The 16,075-nt window shown below is 39.2% G+C and overlaps 1 long non-coding RNA gene across 2 annotated transcripts; it reads right to left on the reverse strand.

Moving 5' to 3' along the window:
* Nucleotides 1-6,077: 6,077 nt before the first annotated feature.
* Nucleotides 6,078-12,034, reverse strand: LOC131223767 (uncharacterized). Of its 2 annotated transcripts, XR_009160679.1 has the most exons (3): nucleotides 11,869-12,034; nucleotides 11,610-11,707; nucleotides 6,078-6,375 (listed from the first exon to the last, which is right to left on the reverse strand). It is a non-coding gene; the product is annotated as an uncharacterized LOC131223767 (long non-coding RNA). The 2 variants fall into 2 exon arrangements; XR_009160677.1 differs by lacking the exon at nucleotides 11,869-12,034 and having other exon boundaries at nucleotides 11,610-11,855.
* Between the last annotated feature and the right edge of the window lie 4,041 nt (nucleotides 12,035-16,075).

Raw genomic sequence — 16,075 nt, forward strand, 5'->3', positions numbered from 1 at the left:
GGAGCAAACCCACAACCAAAGTCGTTCGCCCCAACTCGTGATAGCTAATCCACGGGGAAGGGAATCACACTCGTGTCTATGGGGAGCAAACCCATGACCAAAGCTATTCACCCAAACTCATGACGGGTTTTGGGAAGGTTTTTTTTATATATATAACAATAGGGTGTCCCCGTTCCTTTTGAAAAGTGAAACCCCACATCTTTCGAAGATCTAAGTAAAATGAGAAAAAATGATAGGGGTAGGCTCATCCTTGATTATGTATTTGACTATCCTTCGTTTGGAGGTGAATGATATTCAACACTTAGTGAAGTTGTGTATTGAGTCCAGCTCTGTCCTGGACTAATCCAAACTAAGTCCGACCCGATCACAGTACCAAGTCGACTCAAGTCGGCATCGAGTCGGGTCGGGTGTGGTGGGTCTCCAGATGTGGGGATTAGAAAAGAAAAAAAAAAAACCTTACCCAATTACACCACGTACATCGAGTAATCCACAGCGAGGGGAATCGAACTCGTGTCTGTGGGGAGCAAACCCATGACCAAAGTCGTTCACTCAAACTCATAACAGGTAATCCACGAGGAGGGGAATCAAACTCATGTCTGTGGGGAGCAAACCCATGACCAAAGCCATTCACCCAAACTCGTGACAGGTTTTGGGAAGGTTTTTTTTTTAATTATATAACAACAGGGTGTCCCCGTCCCCGTCCCCGTCCCCGTTCCTTTTGGGAAGTGAAACCTCACATCTTTCGAAGATCTAAGTAAAATGAGAAAAAATGATTGGGGTAGGCTCATCCTTGATTATGTATTTGACTATCCTTCTGTTGGAGATGAATGAAATTCAACATTTGGTGAAGTTGTGTATTGTGTGCTTAGGGTGTAATTAGTTATATGTGTAAACTGTCAAACCCTACTAAGATCAAGATCAAGAAGTTAATCTGTATATGGAGTTTCATTTATTGATAAAAGGTTTCCAACAACAAATTTAAGGCATTTAGTTTTCACCTACTAGGAAATCTTGCTCAAAAAGCATTTTTAGTTTAGATTCTTCATACCTTTTTTTTGTACATTTTTTTATTTATGTCCTTCCTATTTGTTTTTCATTTTGCATTTTTTGTCTAGGTAAAACCTAAAATCGACAAAAGAATTTAGCTATGCCTCATTTCAAATTGCCTTCTTTTTCTTTTTCTTTTTGAGAGAGCTTCATTAAAATGCCCACGAAATGCGCAAAAGAAAACAACCCACCTACACAATTGCAAAACAAGTAGCCAACCGACTTGAAATTGGCCGAGTTGTTCAAACAAGTATGATTTTTACAACTAGTCATACACATATGGGTGGATCATTGGAAAGTAGCCCTCCATATTAAGGATTCGGACAATTGAGTACTAGCTAAGTTACCCCTATTTCAACTTGAAATAAACTCAACCATATGCAAAGTTTGGTCTTAAAAGTCGGCCAAATCGTTCAAACAAATAGGATTTTTAGAACAAGTCATACACATAAAGGCCTTCCCACTAGACATATGAATGGTTTGGATCACTGAAGAGTATCCCTCCGACTAGAAATCAGTCGAGTCATTCAAACGAGCATGACTTCTAGAACTAGTCATACACATACGAGCCTACTTGAATAGATCACTGGAAAGCAGTCCTCCATATTAAAGATTCGGACAAATAAGCAGAGGCCCGATTATCCCTTTCGACTTGAAATTTACTTAGCCATATGCAAAGTTTGGTCTTAATAGTCGGGCGAGTCGTTCAAACAAATAGAATTTTTAGAACTAGTCTTACACATACGAGCCTTCCCCACAGACATATGAATGGTGTGGATCAATAAAAAGTAGCCCTCCAACTTGAAATCAGCCAATTCATTGAAACAAGTATGATTTTTAGAATTAGTCACACACATACAGGCCTAGTCCCCCCTCTCATAGATGGTTTGGATCACTGAAAAGTAGTACTCCATAGAAAGGATACAGGCAATTGAGTACAGGCCTAGTTATCCCTTTTTGAATTGAAATAAACTCTTCGGTCATGAGAAAAGTTTGGTCTTAAAAACGATCGAATCATTCAAAACTATAATTTTTAAACTGGTCATTCACATACGGGTCTTTCCCCCAAACAAATGAGAATTATTTGGATCACTGTATAGTAGCCCTCCGATATGAAACAAGCTGAGGCATTCAAATAAGTAAAATTTTTAGAAGTAGTCATACACATACGTGCCTTCCTCCCAAAAATATGAATGGTTTGGAACACTGAAGAGTAGCCATCCGATTTGAAACTTGCCGACTTGTTCAAACGAGTATGATTTTTAAAACTATTTATACACATATGGGAGGATCACTGGAAAGTAGCACTCCATATCAAGTATTTGAACAATTAAGTACAGGCTGGGTTATCCCTTTTTCGACTTGAAATAAACTTAGCCATATGCAAAGTTTGGTCTTAAAAGTCGGCGGAGTCGTTCAAATGAATATGATTTTCAGAACTAGTCATACATACACATACGGGCCTCCCTCCCAAACATATGAATGGTTTGGATAACTGAAAAGTAGCCATTCGACTTGAAATTAGTCGAGTTGTCCAAACAAGTATGATTTTTAGAACTAGTCATACACATATGGGTGGATCACTAGAAAGTAGCCCTCCACATTAAGGATTTGCACAATTGAGTGCAGGCCGGGTTACCCATTTTTCGACTTGAAATAAACTTAGTCCATATGCAAAGTTTAGTCTTAAAAGTCAGCCGAGTCGTTCAAATAAATAGGATTTTTAGAACTAGTCATACGCGCGCCGTCCATCCGTTTTGCCAAATCATTTTAGGGCATGAGCCCAAAAATGAAGAAGATTCAAATCTCAAGCGGACCATACTACAGGAAACAGTGGTGATTGAACACTTTAGCATTAAAAATTTCCTACGACCCACCATAAGTTAATTCTTTTTCCACCATTTGACTTTTTCAAAAAATGTTATATTCCCTTATTAAAATGGAAATGAGAAAGGCAAACAGTTTCATGTGCCATCCTATGCTTCCCCAGTAAGTATGGATGTTTTATTGACGTAAACTGGCTACGTTCCCTAATTACCCTCAATATAAATAGGCATTTAAATTACACATCCATTAGATGATACTGGCCATTTGATCAGTGGCCTTCAAAGAAACTATAGCAAACAAAATTATAAATGACAAAACTAAGAGTGAAAAAAGGAAGAAACTTGATGGATAAAAATGTCCACTATTTATGATTTGTTAGACATAAGTTGTTAAGATTTTTGAAACTAACTGAAATAAAAGTTTTTTTTTAAAAAAAAAACTATATTTATGCCTAATTAACTCAAGAATTCTCATTTAGATATTATCAAGTTTTTTAAAAGCAAAATATATAAATCCTACGGTTACTTTGATCATTATCATCGATAAGTTGAAGTGTGTCGATGTTGATCCTTACAGCTAAAAAGTATCTTCCCAATCTAATCCAAATGGAGGAGAATGATGAAAGCCACATCTTAGCTCAGAGTAGGGCTAAGAAGACTCATATGAGCTGTCCGGGATAGACCCTATATGTGGAATGTGCGATGTGAAGGAGGGAGAGAAGATGTTCTCTCTCTCTCTTTCATAAGCTAATGCCAAGGGGGCTTACAACGTCCAAGGCTATCTCTACCCTCCCCCTTTTGGATATAATATATTTCTAAAGATATAATTAGGGTTGCAAGGGAAAACACTAGTTATGGTGCTTTGATAATGCCTCATTACATCTAAAGTTTGTGATCTCGCCTTAAACATTTACCCGAATTGATCAAATTTCTTCACTCATCATGATTACTATCCTTAGCCAATAACGTTAGCAAGTTGTGTAGGTCCCACCATGATGTGTGGGCTATATCCACACCATCCACCCATTTTTCGAGATCATTTTAGAGCATGGGCCAAAAAATCAGGTAGATCTAAAGCTCAAGTGGACCCCACCATAGAAAGCAGCCGGGATTAAATACCTGCCATTGAAAACTTCTTTGGGGCCACATAAGTTTTGGATCCGCCTCATTTTTAGGTCCATGCCATAAAATAAGGTTACAAAATAGATGAACGGTTTGGATATAACACGTGTTATTCTCAATAGTTTCAAATGATGGTGGGTATATCCATTCAATGTACCACCATATTACAAACATAGCATGGAATTAAGCTTATCCCTTGGTACCAAGGGACAATCCCCGCCATATGTAATAATTACGTTTTTTTTTTTTTTATCCCATCCCACCTAATCCTTCCCAATACCATGCGCCAAACACCCCCTTGGATGATGGAAGACTCATCATCGTCCAACCATATTAACAATTTGATTCGGTTAATACGAGCCAAGTCATATGATGTTTAGATGATTAAAATGAGCTTAGTCATATGAACAATTTCATCATTCAAAATGGATTGAGTCATGCAAACAATTCGGATCACTAGAAAGTCACCCAATCATATGAATGTTGTGGATCACTAAAATCTAGCCCTCCATACTAACAATTTGAACCATTGGGACAAATCATATGAACCGTTCGAGTCACAAAAAATACGCCCAACCATCTATATGGGTTGAATCACAGGAAATTGGCCCAACCATAATAACAACCTATCTAAACACAAGTATGGACATATAGTTGACCTGATCATACAAACAACTCCGATAACCGAAGATTGGCCAAATATATGAACAATTGGAACAATTATTGTGGCCCCAATCATAAGAATGGTTTGGATCATTAAAATAGCTCATTTATATGAATCGTTCAGCCATTAAAAAATGGCTTGAATCATAGAAACAATTTGGATAACTAAAAAATAGTCCCAATCATATGAATGGTATGAATCATTGAAGACTAGCCCTCTAAATTACTGATTTGGATCATTGAGTATGGGACTAGTCATATGAATTGTCTGCAACACTGAAAAATAGCCCTCCATATTAACGATTTGCATCACTGATTACCAGCCTAATAATATCAATTGTTTGGATCATTCAAGATGAGCTCACCCAAACATAATAGTTTCAAATGTAGAAAATAGGCCAATTCATCTACATGGCACGGATCAATAAAAATAGGCTAATCTATGTGGTCAAGTTGGATCACTACAAATTCACCCAACTATATTCACACCTTGGATTGTTAAATACATGTGTGCGTTGTAGATGATTTGCACAATCATATGAACAGCTTAAACAATGGACGACTAGCCCAACCACATTTAAGATTTGGATCGAATTAGTACGGACCTAGTAATAAGAGTGTTTGGATCATGAAAAAGAGGATAGTCGTATTAGGAGTTTGATCATAGAAAATGGGCTTAGTCACACTAATAATTAGGATCACTAGATATAGTCCCCCAATCATATGAATGGTGGTGTGAATCACCAAAAACTAGCTCTTCACATTATCACTAAGTATGGGCCTAGTCATATGAATGGTTCAGATCACTAACAATGAGCTCATCCAAACAAAATAGTTTAGAATTCATAAAATGGGTCAATTCAATTCAACAGCATGAATCATTAAAAATAGGCCTAACAATGGGAATAGGTTGAGTGTATGATTGGCCCAATTTACATATGCCTATAGATGATGGAAGACACGCCCAACCATATTAACGATTTCGACCACTTAATACGAACCTGCTCATATGAATGTTTTGATAATTAAAATGAGAGGGCATAATCATATGAATGTTTTGATAATTAAAATGAGCTGATTCATATGAACAGTCTGATCGTAGAAAAATGGGTCAAGTCATACGAACAATTAGGATCACTAGAAAGTCCCCAAATCATATGAATGGTATGGATCACTGAAAACTAGCCCTCCACATTACGATTTGAATCATTTATTACGGGCCTTGTCATATCAATGGTTTGGATAATTAATATGGGCCCATACAAACAAAACAATTTAGTATTCAGTAAATGGGACAAGTCATATGAACTATTTGGATCACTAAAAATAGGCTCAACCATGTGTACAGGTTGAATCACTGAAAATTAGCCCAACCATAATAATGATTTGGATCACTAAACATGGGTCTAGGCATATAACTGGCAATCAGATGATCAATCATCAACATCCTAACGATCCACACAACACAGAACATTGGACAACCAATCACTGCAGATCACTGATATGTAAAGTTAGCCTACTCTTATTGTTCAGAATATTCAGATGGCATCAAACATTAAATGGAAACAACACTGAATAACTGTGACAAAACAAAATTTTGATTCAAAGCAGCAAAGAAATGTAAGATCCACGTACCTCTGCAGCACTAATTTTATTCAGTCGAGAAACAGTCTTCCAAGTCAACCTCATCACCCAAGTTCATCTTAGATGTGCACACCTATAAAGAGAATCCACGAATAAATAGCAGTTAGCCTATGATGAAAGTAAACTGTCCACCATAACCAAGAAAGCAAGAGAATAGTAAAATGGGATTTGCAAACTCCACAGACATATATACCAACCCATCTACCCACTTCCTCATGTGCCAATGTAGCACATGTAAAGATCCAAACCATCCATTCGGCATACGACTGTCAGCCAGCTTTGGGTCGGGTACGGGGATACCCATACACATTCCTGCTAATGGGTAATGCCCCCATACCCAGACCCCTATTGTCAGGCCCAAAATGGGCACCTATACCATACCCATTGTAGGGTACTAGGTACCCATTAGAATATCACATATACATTTATGATTTGAAATTTTTCAAAAACAAAAAGAAGGATAAAAAGAAAAACAAAAAGAAATCACACCATTAATTTAAAAGCTTAGATTTTAAAGCATAAAAATAAAATATAAAAAAACATGTGTTTTTAGAATCTAACCGCAATAAGGCAGACACCTAACCAAACTCGATTAGGTTTGCTTATCCCACACACTTCCACATAGGTTTTATTAGAATCTAACCATAGTTTGAAATTTAACCAAACTCAATTAGGTCGAACAGATCTGCTTATCCCAGAAGCACTTCCACACATGACCACGCATCCTAACTTGGACCATTTGTGAGACATCCAAGCTGTGCATATTGTCAAAGATCCAAGTTGTGCATATTGTCAGAGATCCAAGATGTGTGCATCATAGGGTTCCACATTTAGATGACATTTCCCAAAAGGCCTACAAACTCGTCGTTAGACAGTAAATGCACAAAAACAGACGGTTTAGAAAAATTCTAATGGGTGATTCTCAGCATGTGTATCCACTCGAGAAGTATGATTGCCACCAACTGATTGGTTGGGATTAGCCGATAATGTTCACTTTTTGACACATGCTTATATGTGTTGGAATATTAAGTGAGTAAGGTCATTTTTGTAAATATGATATTAGTAGGGCTTATTTGAAAATATTGTATAAAGTGGGCCGTTATGATGTAATAAAGGAAAAAAACCTACATATATATTTAATAAGATAATCGAGAGATCCCACATTCTCTCTCTTTCTTCAAACCCTCTCTCACATTTTTCTCCCATCTCTCTCGCATTCCTCCTTTTTGGTTCTTTCATTCTTCATACCTAACTAAAACAGCTAATGGGCATTATTACAACTTACACTATTGGAGTTAATGTAGGATTACTGAAACAGCTAATGCAATACCTAACTAAATCACCCATCAATTTTGATATATTGATAAGATTCCTCAGTCTCAAAAAGGAACCAGGACTTGAGATACCATTTTAGCGGACAGATGACAGAGGATATAAACACCATGGAGCGTTATAGCAATAGTCTAGGGACATTCTTAAGAAGAGATCAGGGCTCATGGCATCATAGTTACCAAAATGAGTCATGTTGTTTTGGATTCAAACAAAGAAGCAGATGTTCTTGTGAAGATGGTGGTGATAGATTAGTAGTTGGGAATTGCACTCCCCTTTTGTTGTTCGTCTTGTATTCTCTTATCTCAAATTTTTCTTTCCTTTCTTCAATAAAGTTTTTATTGATGCGAATAATAAAGTTTCTACATAGGAATCAGTGGTGATTGACCGTTAATGGGCCACAAAAGTTTTGGATTAAGGCGATATTTATTTTCCCCTTCATCTAGGCTTATGTGACCTTATCAACAGATTGGATGGCAAATAAACACCACAGAAACATTAAGGTGCACCCCGAGAAGTTTTTAATGGTAGGACATTCAGTCACACCTAAGATTTGAATTATTTTTTATAATTAAAAAAAAAATTGATAATGTCCTAAAATGATTTATTTTTATTTTTTAAAGATGGAGAATGTGGATATATAAAACACATATATTAAAGTGGGCCCCATGGTAAGGGTGAGGACGTGATCACGTGACCGTGGGGGCATATTAGGCATAAGCATAAAATTAAACAGATGCAAATTTCAGCACCACACCACGGGAACCATGGTGATTGAATGTACACCATTAAAATAATTTCTCATAAGCTATACCTTTTGATCAGGCATATATTTGTGTTTCCCATCATCCAGGTTAACAAAAGGTTGAATTACAAATAAAAATCAGGGTGAGCCTTGAGAACTTTTTAATGGTGGGTATTCAATCACTATTATTTCTTGTGGTGTGGTCCACTAAAGACCTGGTTTACAGAGCCACTATGCATCGGCCATGGAAGATCTATTTGGAATCCATTTGAGGATTTTATTGTTGTTCAGACCCACCGTCCATGGACCTATTCAGGGGCAAATCTTGACCGCCCATTCATGGACATCCAGTTCCAGATCAGGGCCACTGGGTGCGATTCCACATCTAGATTCCATCTAGGGATGATGACAGCATAGATTGCCATTGTTGCCAGCCCATGAATTAATGAAAGAGTTTATTACAGTTCGTAAAGGGGAAGGGAGAAGACCCTACTGCTGCCAGCAACCTTGACTAACAGCTACGCCATTGGTTTTTCGAGTGGTTGCCGGATTCCAGAAAATCGACATGGGGCCGTGAGGTTGACTTTCCCCCCATGTCTTCCTCACTTTTCGGCATCCAGCAGGGTTAGCGAGAATTGCCATTATCGCGGCTGTAACAGTTTCCCAAAATCCATACAGAGCAACAACAAAAAAAAGAAGGGAGAAGATTTTTCGAAACCCTCACATAGTCACATCCCGATTAGCAGCCATGGACGCCCCTTTTTAAAAGGAATATCAGATTCATTCAAGGTCGGATCTCTCTGATGAGGTCATCGTGCGGCCGTCCATCTTCTCCAGAACTGTGTGGCTACTGAACTCTCTTCATCTGCTGGGGATTCGATAAAGAGTCGGATGATGTCGTCACATCCGTAGGAGGTCTTGGAGGTTAGATGGGGAGATGAATGGTGGGCCATTGATTGACTGAGAGAGCTCTGAAATCGTAGAAAAATGAGAGAGTCGCTCCTTTCTCGGGACAACGAAGTCGGATGTAATATGTTTAAACGAGAAAACGAAAAAGGAAAGTGATTTTTTTGTGAATCCTACCGTTATAAGCTTATTTCTTATAGGTGGGATCGACCACGTTGTGTCCCTTCATGACGCGTGGAGTAAGAATAGAGATACTACCGATATAAGCCTCTTTCTTAACTATTAAGCTATCTTTCTTAACTATGAAGTAAGAATAGGTGGGCCACCGTGATTTTTGTGAGGGCGCGGATTAGATACAGACAAGGTCAGTGGCCAAATCGCTACTGAAGTGACGTCACCAAGCTCTGTGGACCCAACCATGATGCATGTGTTGTATCCATACCATCCAACCATTTGTAAAGATCGTTTTATGGCGTGAGAAAAAGAATGAGATAGATCTAAAGTTCAAGTGGACCCACCACAAAAAACCGTAGGGTCAGTCACACCCACCGTTGAAACATTTATAGGGCCCACCATGATGTATTTTTTAGATACAACCTATTCATAAGTTAACATAGAGACAGATGAAGTGAAAACAAAAATATAAGTTTGATCCGAAACTTTTGTAGCCCATAAGAAGTTTTGAACGGTGGATGTCACTGTCCCCACTGTTTTCTATGGTGGGGTCCACTTGAACTTTAGATCTATCTCATTATTTTTCTCATGCCATAAAACGACCTCTCCAACTGGATGGATGGTATGGATATAACATATGCATCTTGGCGGGGTCCACAAAGCTTGGTGACATCACTTCAATAGTAATTTGGCTACTGACCTTGTCAGTATCTAATCTGCCCCCTTTTTGTGAATCCTCCCTATTCATCCCTTTTTGAGGTCACATGGCCCAAAAATTAAAGCATATCCCAAAAAAAAGAAAAAATGGGCAACAAAATGGAAGGATCCACAGTTATGTTTATATACCATCCATTCTACATAATATAATGACGTTATGAATAGGATGAACTGAAAATACAAGAAAATTAGCCAATACAAAACTTAATGTGCCCTAATACATGTACATTAGACTGTTGGACTGACCAATTCTTATTCAACCTTACGGATGGTCTGTTTCTCGAAAAATGCAGTAAATTGGTGTTTCAATACATTCAATCCGTAAACAAATTTGAGGAACATTTCTCTAGATATATTGACAATCCAAACAAGGCCATGCATAGGACAGTATGCCAAATGGTGTACTTTTGGGCCATAGCTCTCACTACGGAGATGACCTGGTGCCAAAAATCAGGACCATACACTCTTCCAAATGTACACACATGCACATTAGACTGCACTGTTGGCAAGTATTTTTAAACCATTGATTGTTTTCATGCACGGGTACCCAGCCTGATTTTTGCACCAGTTCACCTGCATGGTTGTGTCCACCTTATGCACAAAACAGATCTCCCATGCACATGCCAGGTTGGCATGCGGTGCTGAATGAGAATGTGAGTTTTGGTAAGATACACTTGGGGCTAGCAACCTTCATGTAAACTGAAACCAGAATCAAGATATAAAGGCAGTGGTTTGTTTAGCCCATGTGCATGTGGAGCCCTGCCCATCCACGCTCATGTTCACGCACGAGCAAATACAGCACACACACGGCACATGAGCTTCCTATCAGGTCAGGTGGGCCTCACTGTTTGGATCAATTGCCTAAACATCTGGTTGTTTCAGTCAAGTGAGCCATAGAGCGTAGTTAAAGACTCAGTGAGTTGACCAGACCCGTTCAGCCCTGAGGCGAGTTGCGATTCATCTGAGTTTGGGGCTGAATAGGCCTGACTCACCCAATTCAGTCGTGACTTAGGGGGCTGACCCTTGACATCGACCCGAATCAGGTTTGACCAAGTCCAAGTCGACTCATGCTCGTATCAGACTCGTTCGAGTCCTAAAAGCATACCACAGCATACAAAACCAAGGGGCCGTAGTCTTCCCTATTTTGTACATTGTGGCACCTCTCAGGAGTGAAATAGCCTGCCGTCTAAGACAGAAGGATTAATCAGTGTGGCCCACCTAATGGAAACCTCAATTCTCGCACACATGCATCAAATTGGCACGTGTGCTTGAGTGTGAGAGCAGGGCCAGACACAAATGCGTCGATTCAGCAAACCTTTCTATATGCGAAGGGGATTTCGTTGACTCTACAACACCATTTGATATAAAAATAACAGACATTTGATTAATTACAAATCTTCCACTCGCGGATGACGAAATGCAGTCCACTGTCATACCTAACGGATGACCTTCCAATGGTGCCTCTCCTAAACAAGAAGCCCCACGCCCTTTGTGGAGACGTTCGATCCTAGCCGTGTAAGATCGCTTCCATTATCTGCAACCAAAACCAGTAATAAAATGGATTGCGATCAGGAAAAAACAAAGATGCAATAATCACATGAATCAGAGAAATGGAGAAATAGAGAAATTTCTAGAACCCTAGAAGACAGAGAAAGAGAGAGAGATAGAGAGACAGAGAGAGAGAGAGAGAGAAACCGAGAGAGGCAAGAACGCACGAAAATTTCAACAGAGACTGGTGCGCTACGCACTTACAGTACGCTTGAATCATTCTCTCAATGGCGATGAGAGAGGGAAAGAGGTTTTCAGATAGAGAGAGGGGGGGGGAGGAAGGGAGAGGTTTTCAGAGAAAAGGGGAGAGAGAGAGAGAGTGATGGCTTCCTTGGCTAGGAAGAAAGACCCCGCTCATATATATATAAATGAAGACCCCCGATCGTTGAAGGGTTATTTGGTCATTTAAGAAAAAAATGAGTAATTAGGAAAGTGAAAACCACTGTCGACCGTTTTACATACCTAAACGTATGACAGGCTCTTTCTTGGAACGTGATCGCTCACACGTGTTATCGACGCAAGTGTGGAGATCCATGCCGCCCATTACGAAGATGAGTTTGGTGGGATCAGATCGGTCTGATCGTCAGGTGACAGACACATAGCAATAAAAGAGGTTTTAACATAAAAAGACCAATGTGGCGGATTGAATTTGCACTTGTGGTCCACCAGATCAGGTGACGTGCTATTTTGGGTTAGTGTGTTTTCATGGTGGGTTCATTCATTCAATGTGTCATGCTTACCCAGGCTGCATGCAGGCTACCGATATTGATGTTCCTGCTGATTAGCAATCTTTCTCTGCCCCAGGTGATACGTATCTGCTGTTCCACTTCTTTTACCTACACGTGTCGTATAATGATAAAAAGATTTCGAGTCGTGCTATTGTTAGAAGATTTCGCGTGGGGCGGGAAAGACTCTAGTTACACTTTCCCATTTTGAACTCATTGCACGTACGCCTCCGAGAGTGGATTTGTTGAGGCCGGGGTAAACCAGAGCAAATTCGGTGAGACCCGGGCTCACACAAGACGGTGCGGCCCTTGCTGTAGGGCCACCTTGATATATGTATTTTATATCCATGCCGTCCATCCGTTTTCCAGATTATTTTAGGGCACTATCCCAAAAAATGAAGCAAATCCAATTATCGGGTGGACCATAACATAGGAAATAGTGGTGATTGACCATTAATGGGCCACACAAGTTTTGGATCAAGCTTATATTTATTTTGCTCTTCATTTGGGCTTACGTGACCTTATCAACAGATTGGATGGCAAATAAACACCACAAGAACATTAAGGTGTGAGAAGTTTTTAATGATAGGACATTGAAAAATTTACCATTGTAGACCCTACCTTTTATCCAGTGGTTTTTATGAACAAACCAAACTTAACATACCAACTTAGATCTGCATATGCGAAGACCCAATTTGAGGACGAAAATACCCCTCCTTTTTCATTGCGTTGCTTTCACTACCCTTTGCACTGCTACTTTCACTTCCATTTCTTTCACCCCCTTTCCTCACTTTGTTTCCAGTAAGAAAGACAAAAAATTCATTTTTTAGAGCCCCCTTCTTATCAGCATTTTGTCTTCTTCTGAAAATGGTCAGTCTAGTGAAGAAAGCACACACCACAGGTATATTTTAAACTCAGTTGGGCCCACATTGAATGTATGTAATATATCCACGCCGTCCATCCGTTTTTCCATCTAATTTAAGGGGTCGAGCCCCAAATTGAAGCATATCAAAAGATCAAGTGGATCATACCATGGGAAACAGTGGGGATAATGATTTCCACTGTTGAAACCATAGTAGGCCCAACAATGATGTTTGTTTGTTATCAAACCTGTTCATAAGATCATACAGACATGGATTAATAGAAAACACAATTATAAGCTTGATCCAAAACTTCTGTGTCCCTTAAGAAATGATCAACAGTAGAAATTCGATTCACAAGTTTCATGTGGTGTGGTCCATTTGAACATTAGATACATTTAGATTTTTGGGCCCAAGCTAAGAAATTTTCTGTTAAGTTTGCCCCGTTAAATTTCATATTTCCTCCGCTGATTTTCTAGTTTGCCTTGCTGAATTTGATGTTTCCCTACTGATTTTCTAGTTTGCCCCACTGATTTACTAGTTTACCCTACTTAATTTCATGTTTGCCCCGTTGATTTTCTAGTTTGCCCCGCTGATTTTCATGTTTCCCTCGCTGAATTTCATGTTTCCCTCGCTGAATTTCATGTTTGGCCCGCTCATTTTTCAGTTTTTCCCGCTAAATTTCATGTTTGCCCCATTGAATTTCGTGATTTGCCTTACTGAATTTCATGTTTCCCCCGCTGAAAATCAAGTTTGCCCCGATCAATTTCATGTTTCCCCCGATCAATTTCATGTTTCCCTCGCTCAATTTAATGTTTGTCCAGCTCAATGTCTAGGTTCCCTCCCTCAATTTCTAACTTGCCTCACTAAATTTTCATACTTCCCTCGCAACATTTCTAGTTTGTCTTGCTCAATTTTCATGATTGCCTCGTTCAAATTTTAGCTTGCCTCACTAAACTTTCATGCTTGTCTTGCTCAATTTTCATGCTTGCCTTATACAATTCCATGATAGACAGCGTCGCTGAATTTAGCAAGCACCACATGAAGTTATTCGTATCTTTGAGGCCCTGATCCATATAAGCTCAATTCATTACTTACTCTTTATTTCCTAAAGAACAATATCATTCACATCTATTATGGAACGTGACTACTCGGTCCTCTATTATTTAATCAAGTTCTTTATTATGGCAAGTTTACACGTACAGTTTCTAGGTTGCCCTGCTTCATTTTTAGTTTTGCCCCGCTCAAATTTCAATTTGCCCCCCTTGAAGTCCATGTTTGCCCTGCTCAATTGCATGCTTGCCCCGCTCAATTTCATGCTTGCCCTACTCAACTTTCAGTTTTCCCCGCTCAATTTCATGTTTGCCCTACTGAATTTCATGCTTACCCCGCTCAATTTTTAGTTTGCCTCACTGAAGTTCATGTTTGCCCCGCTCAATTTCATGCTTACCCCACTCAACTGAAGAAAATGTTTATGCCCGCAGTCCATCTTACTGACCATTGATTCAAGTAAAGGTTTACAGTAATTTTGGAGTTCAGAAAATTTCTAAGTTTGTGCATTTCATTCCGAGTTCCTTCTTTAATCATGATAGCCTTGGGAGGGTTAATTCGAGGGATGGGTTGATTGCAAAAGGGCTGATTAAAACTATATTGGGTTATCTTGCTGGTCCTGAAATCATTATCCCAGCAAGATAACCCAATATAGTTTTAATCAGCCCTTTTGCAATCAACCCATCCCTCGGATTAACCCTCTTAAGGCTATCGTGATTAGAGAAAGAACTCGGACTAAAATGCACATATTTGGAAATTTCCTGCACTAAAAGATTACTGTAAACCTCGTACAATTTACTTAGAAATTTTCTTCAGTTGTAAGTCATCTGGTATAAAGAGCTTGTCCTTATCTACTAACCGAACATAAAACACGAACTCAGCGACAATTTTTCAGCCTATGAATCTTGTGTATATGCAAAAAAGCAACAGAAGTGGTTAATGCTTTTAATCATTCAATATCCAACTACTATACATTTTTCAGCCTCATCTGCTACCATATATTAGAACTAAGTTCATTAATGGCAATTTCCACATCAATTATCTGGGACTTCCAATAACCAGAATCTCTTTTAGACATCTATTCACCAAGGCTAAATGTAACGTCTGGGAAAAATCCGTATAAAGACCTGAGTACCACCTCAGGTAGAAATCATTAAGGGTCAAATTCTTTAGACATTAGATGAAAATTAATTAAGTACTAAACGCAATCACCAGTGGAATTAGCTTGAACCACTTTCTATACGAACTGTAAGACCTAAAACCATTAGATTCGCTAATCCAACACTATCTAGAAACCTAGGATTAATCTCAAAACCCAGTTGCGCTCAGGAGCACATTGAAACTCTGTATCGGACATGGACCACGCGTCGAAAGTCCGATTGTCGCGAAACTATACGGTTATGACCACCTTACTGGGCTTAACAACCATCACGACAATCGAGTCCAAATATTATCTAGAAACGCACAACTTGAGCTTGGAGTGAAGTGTGTGAGAAATGTGAATATCCTTAGGAAATGAACTCAAACTTAAGTGATTTGGACCGTTCGCTTACAAGACAAATTTAAGGTTTCAGACGGTCAGATTCTAACCCAACTTCACCCTTGGATCAGGGAAATTTCCCTACACAAGTCAGTGTACTTGTGGACCTAATCGAGTGACGATAGCCATTGAACTGAAATTGGTCCTCCGCAGTCGATTTACAAATCCGATCGAACTGA

This window comes from Magnolia sinica, chromosome 13, assembly GCF_029962835.1.
Source record: "Magnolia sinica isolate HGM2019 chromosome 13, MsV1, whole genome shotgun sequence".
Lineage (NCBI taxonomy): Eukaryota > Viridiplantae > Streptophyta > Magnoliopsida > Magnoliales > Magnoliaceae > Magnolia > Magnolia sinica.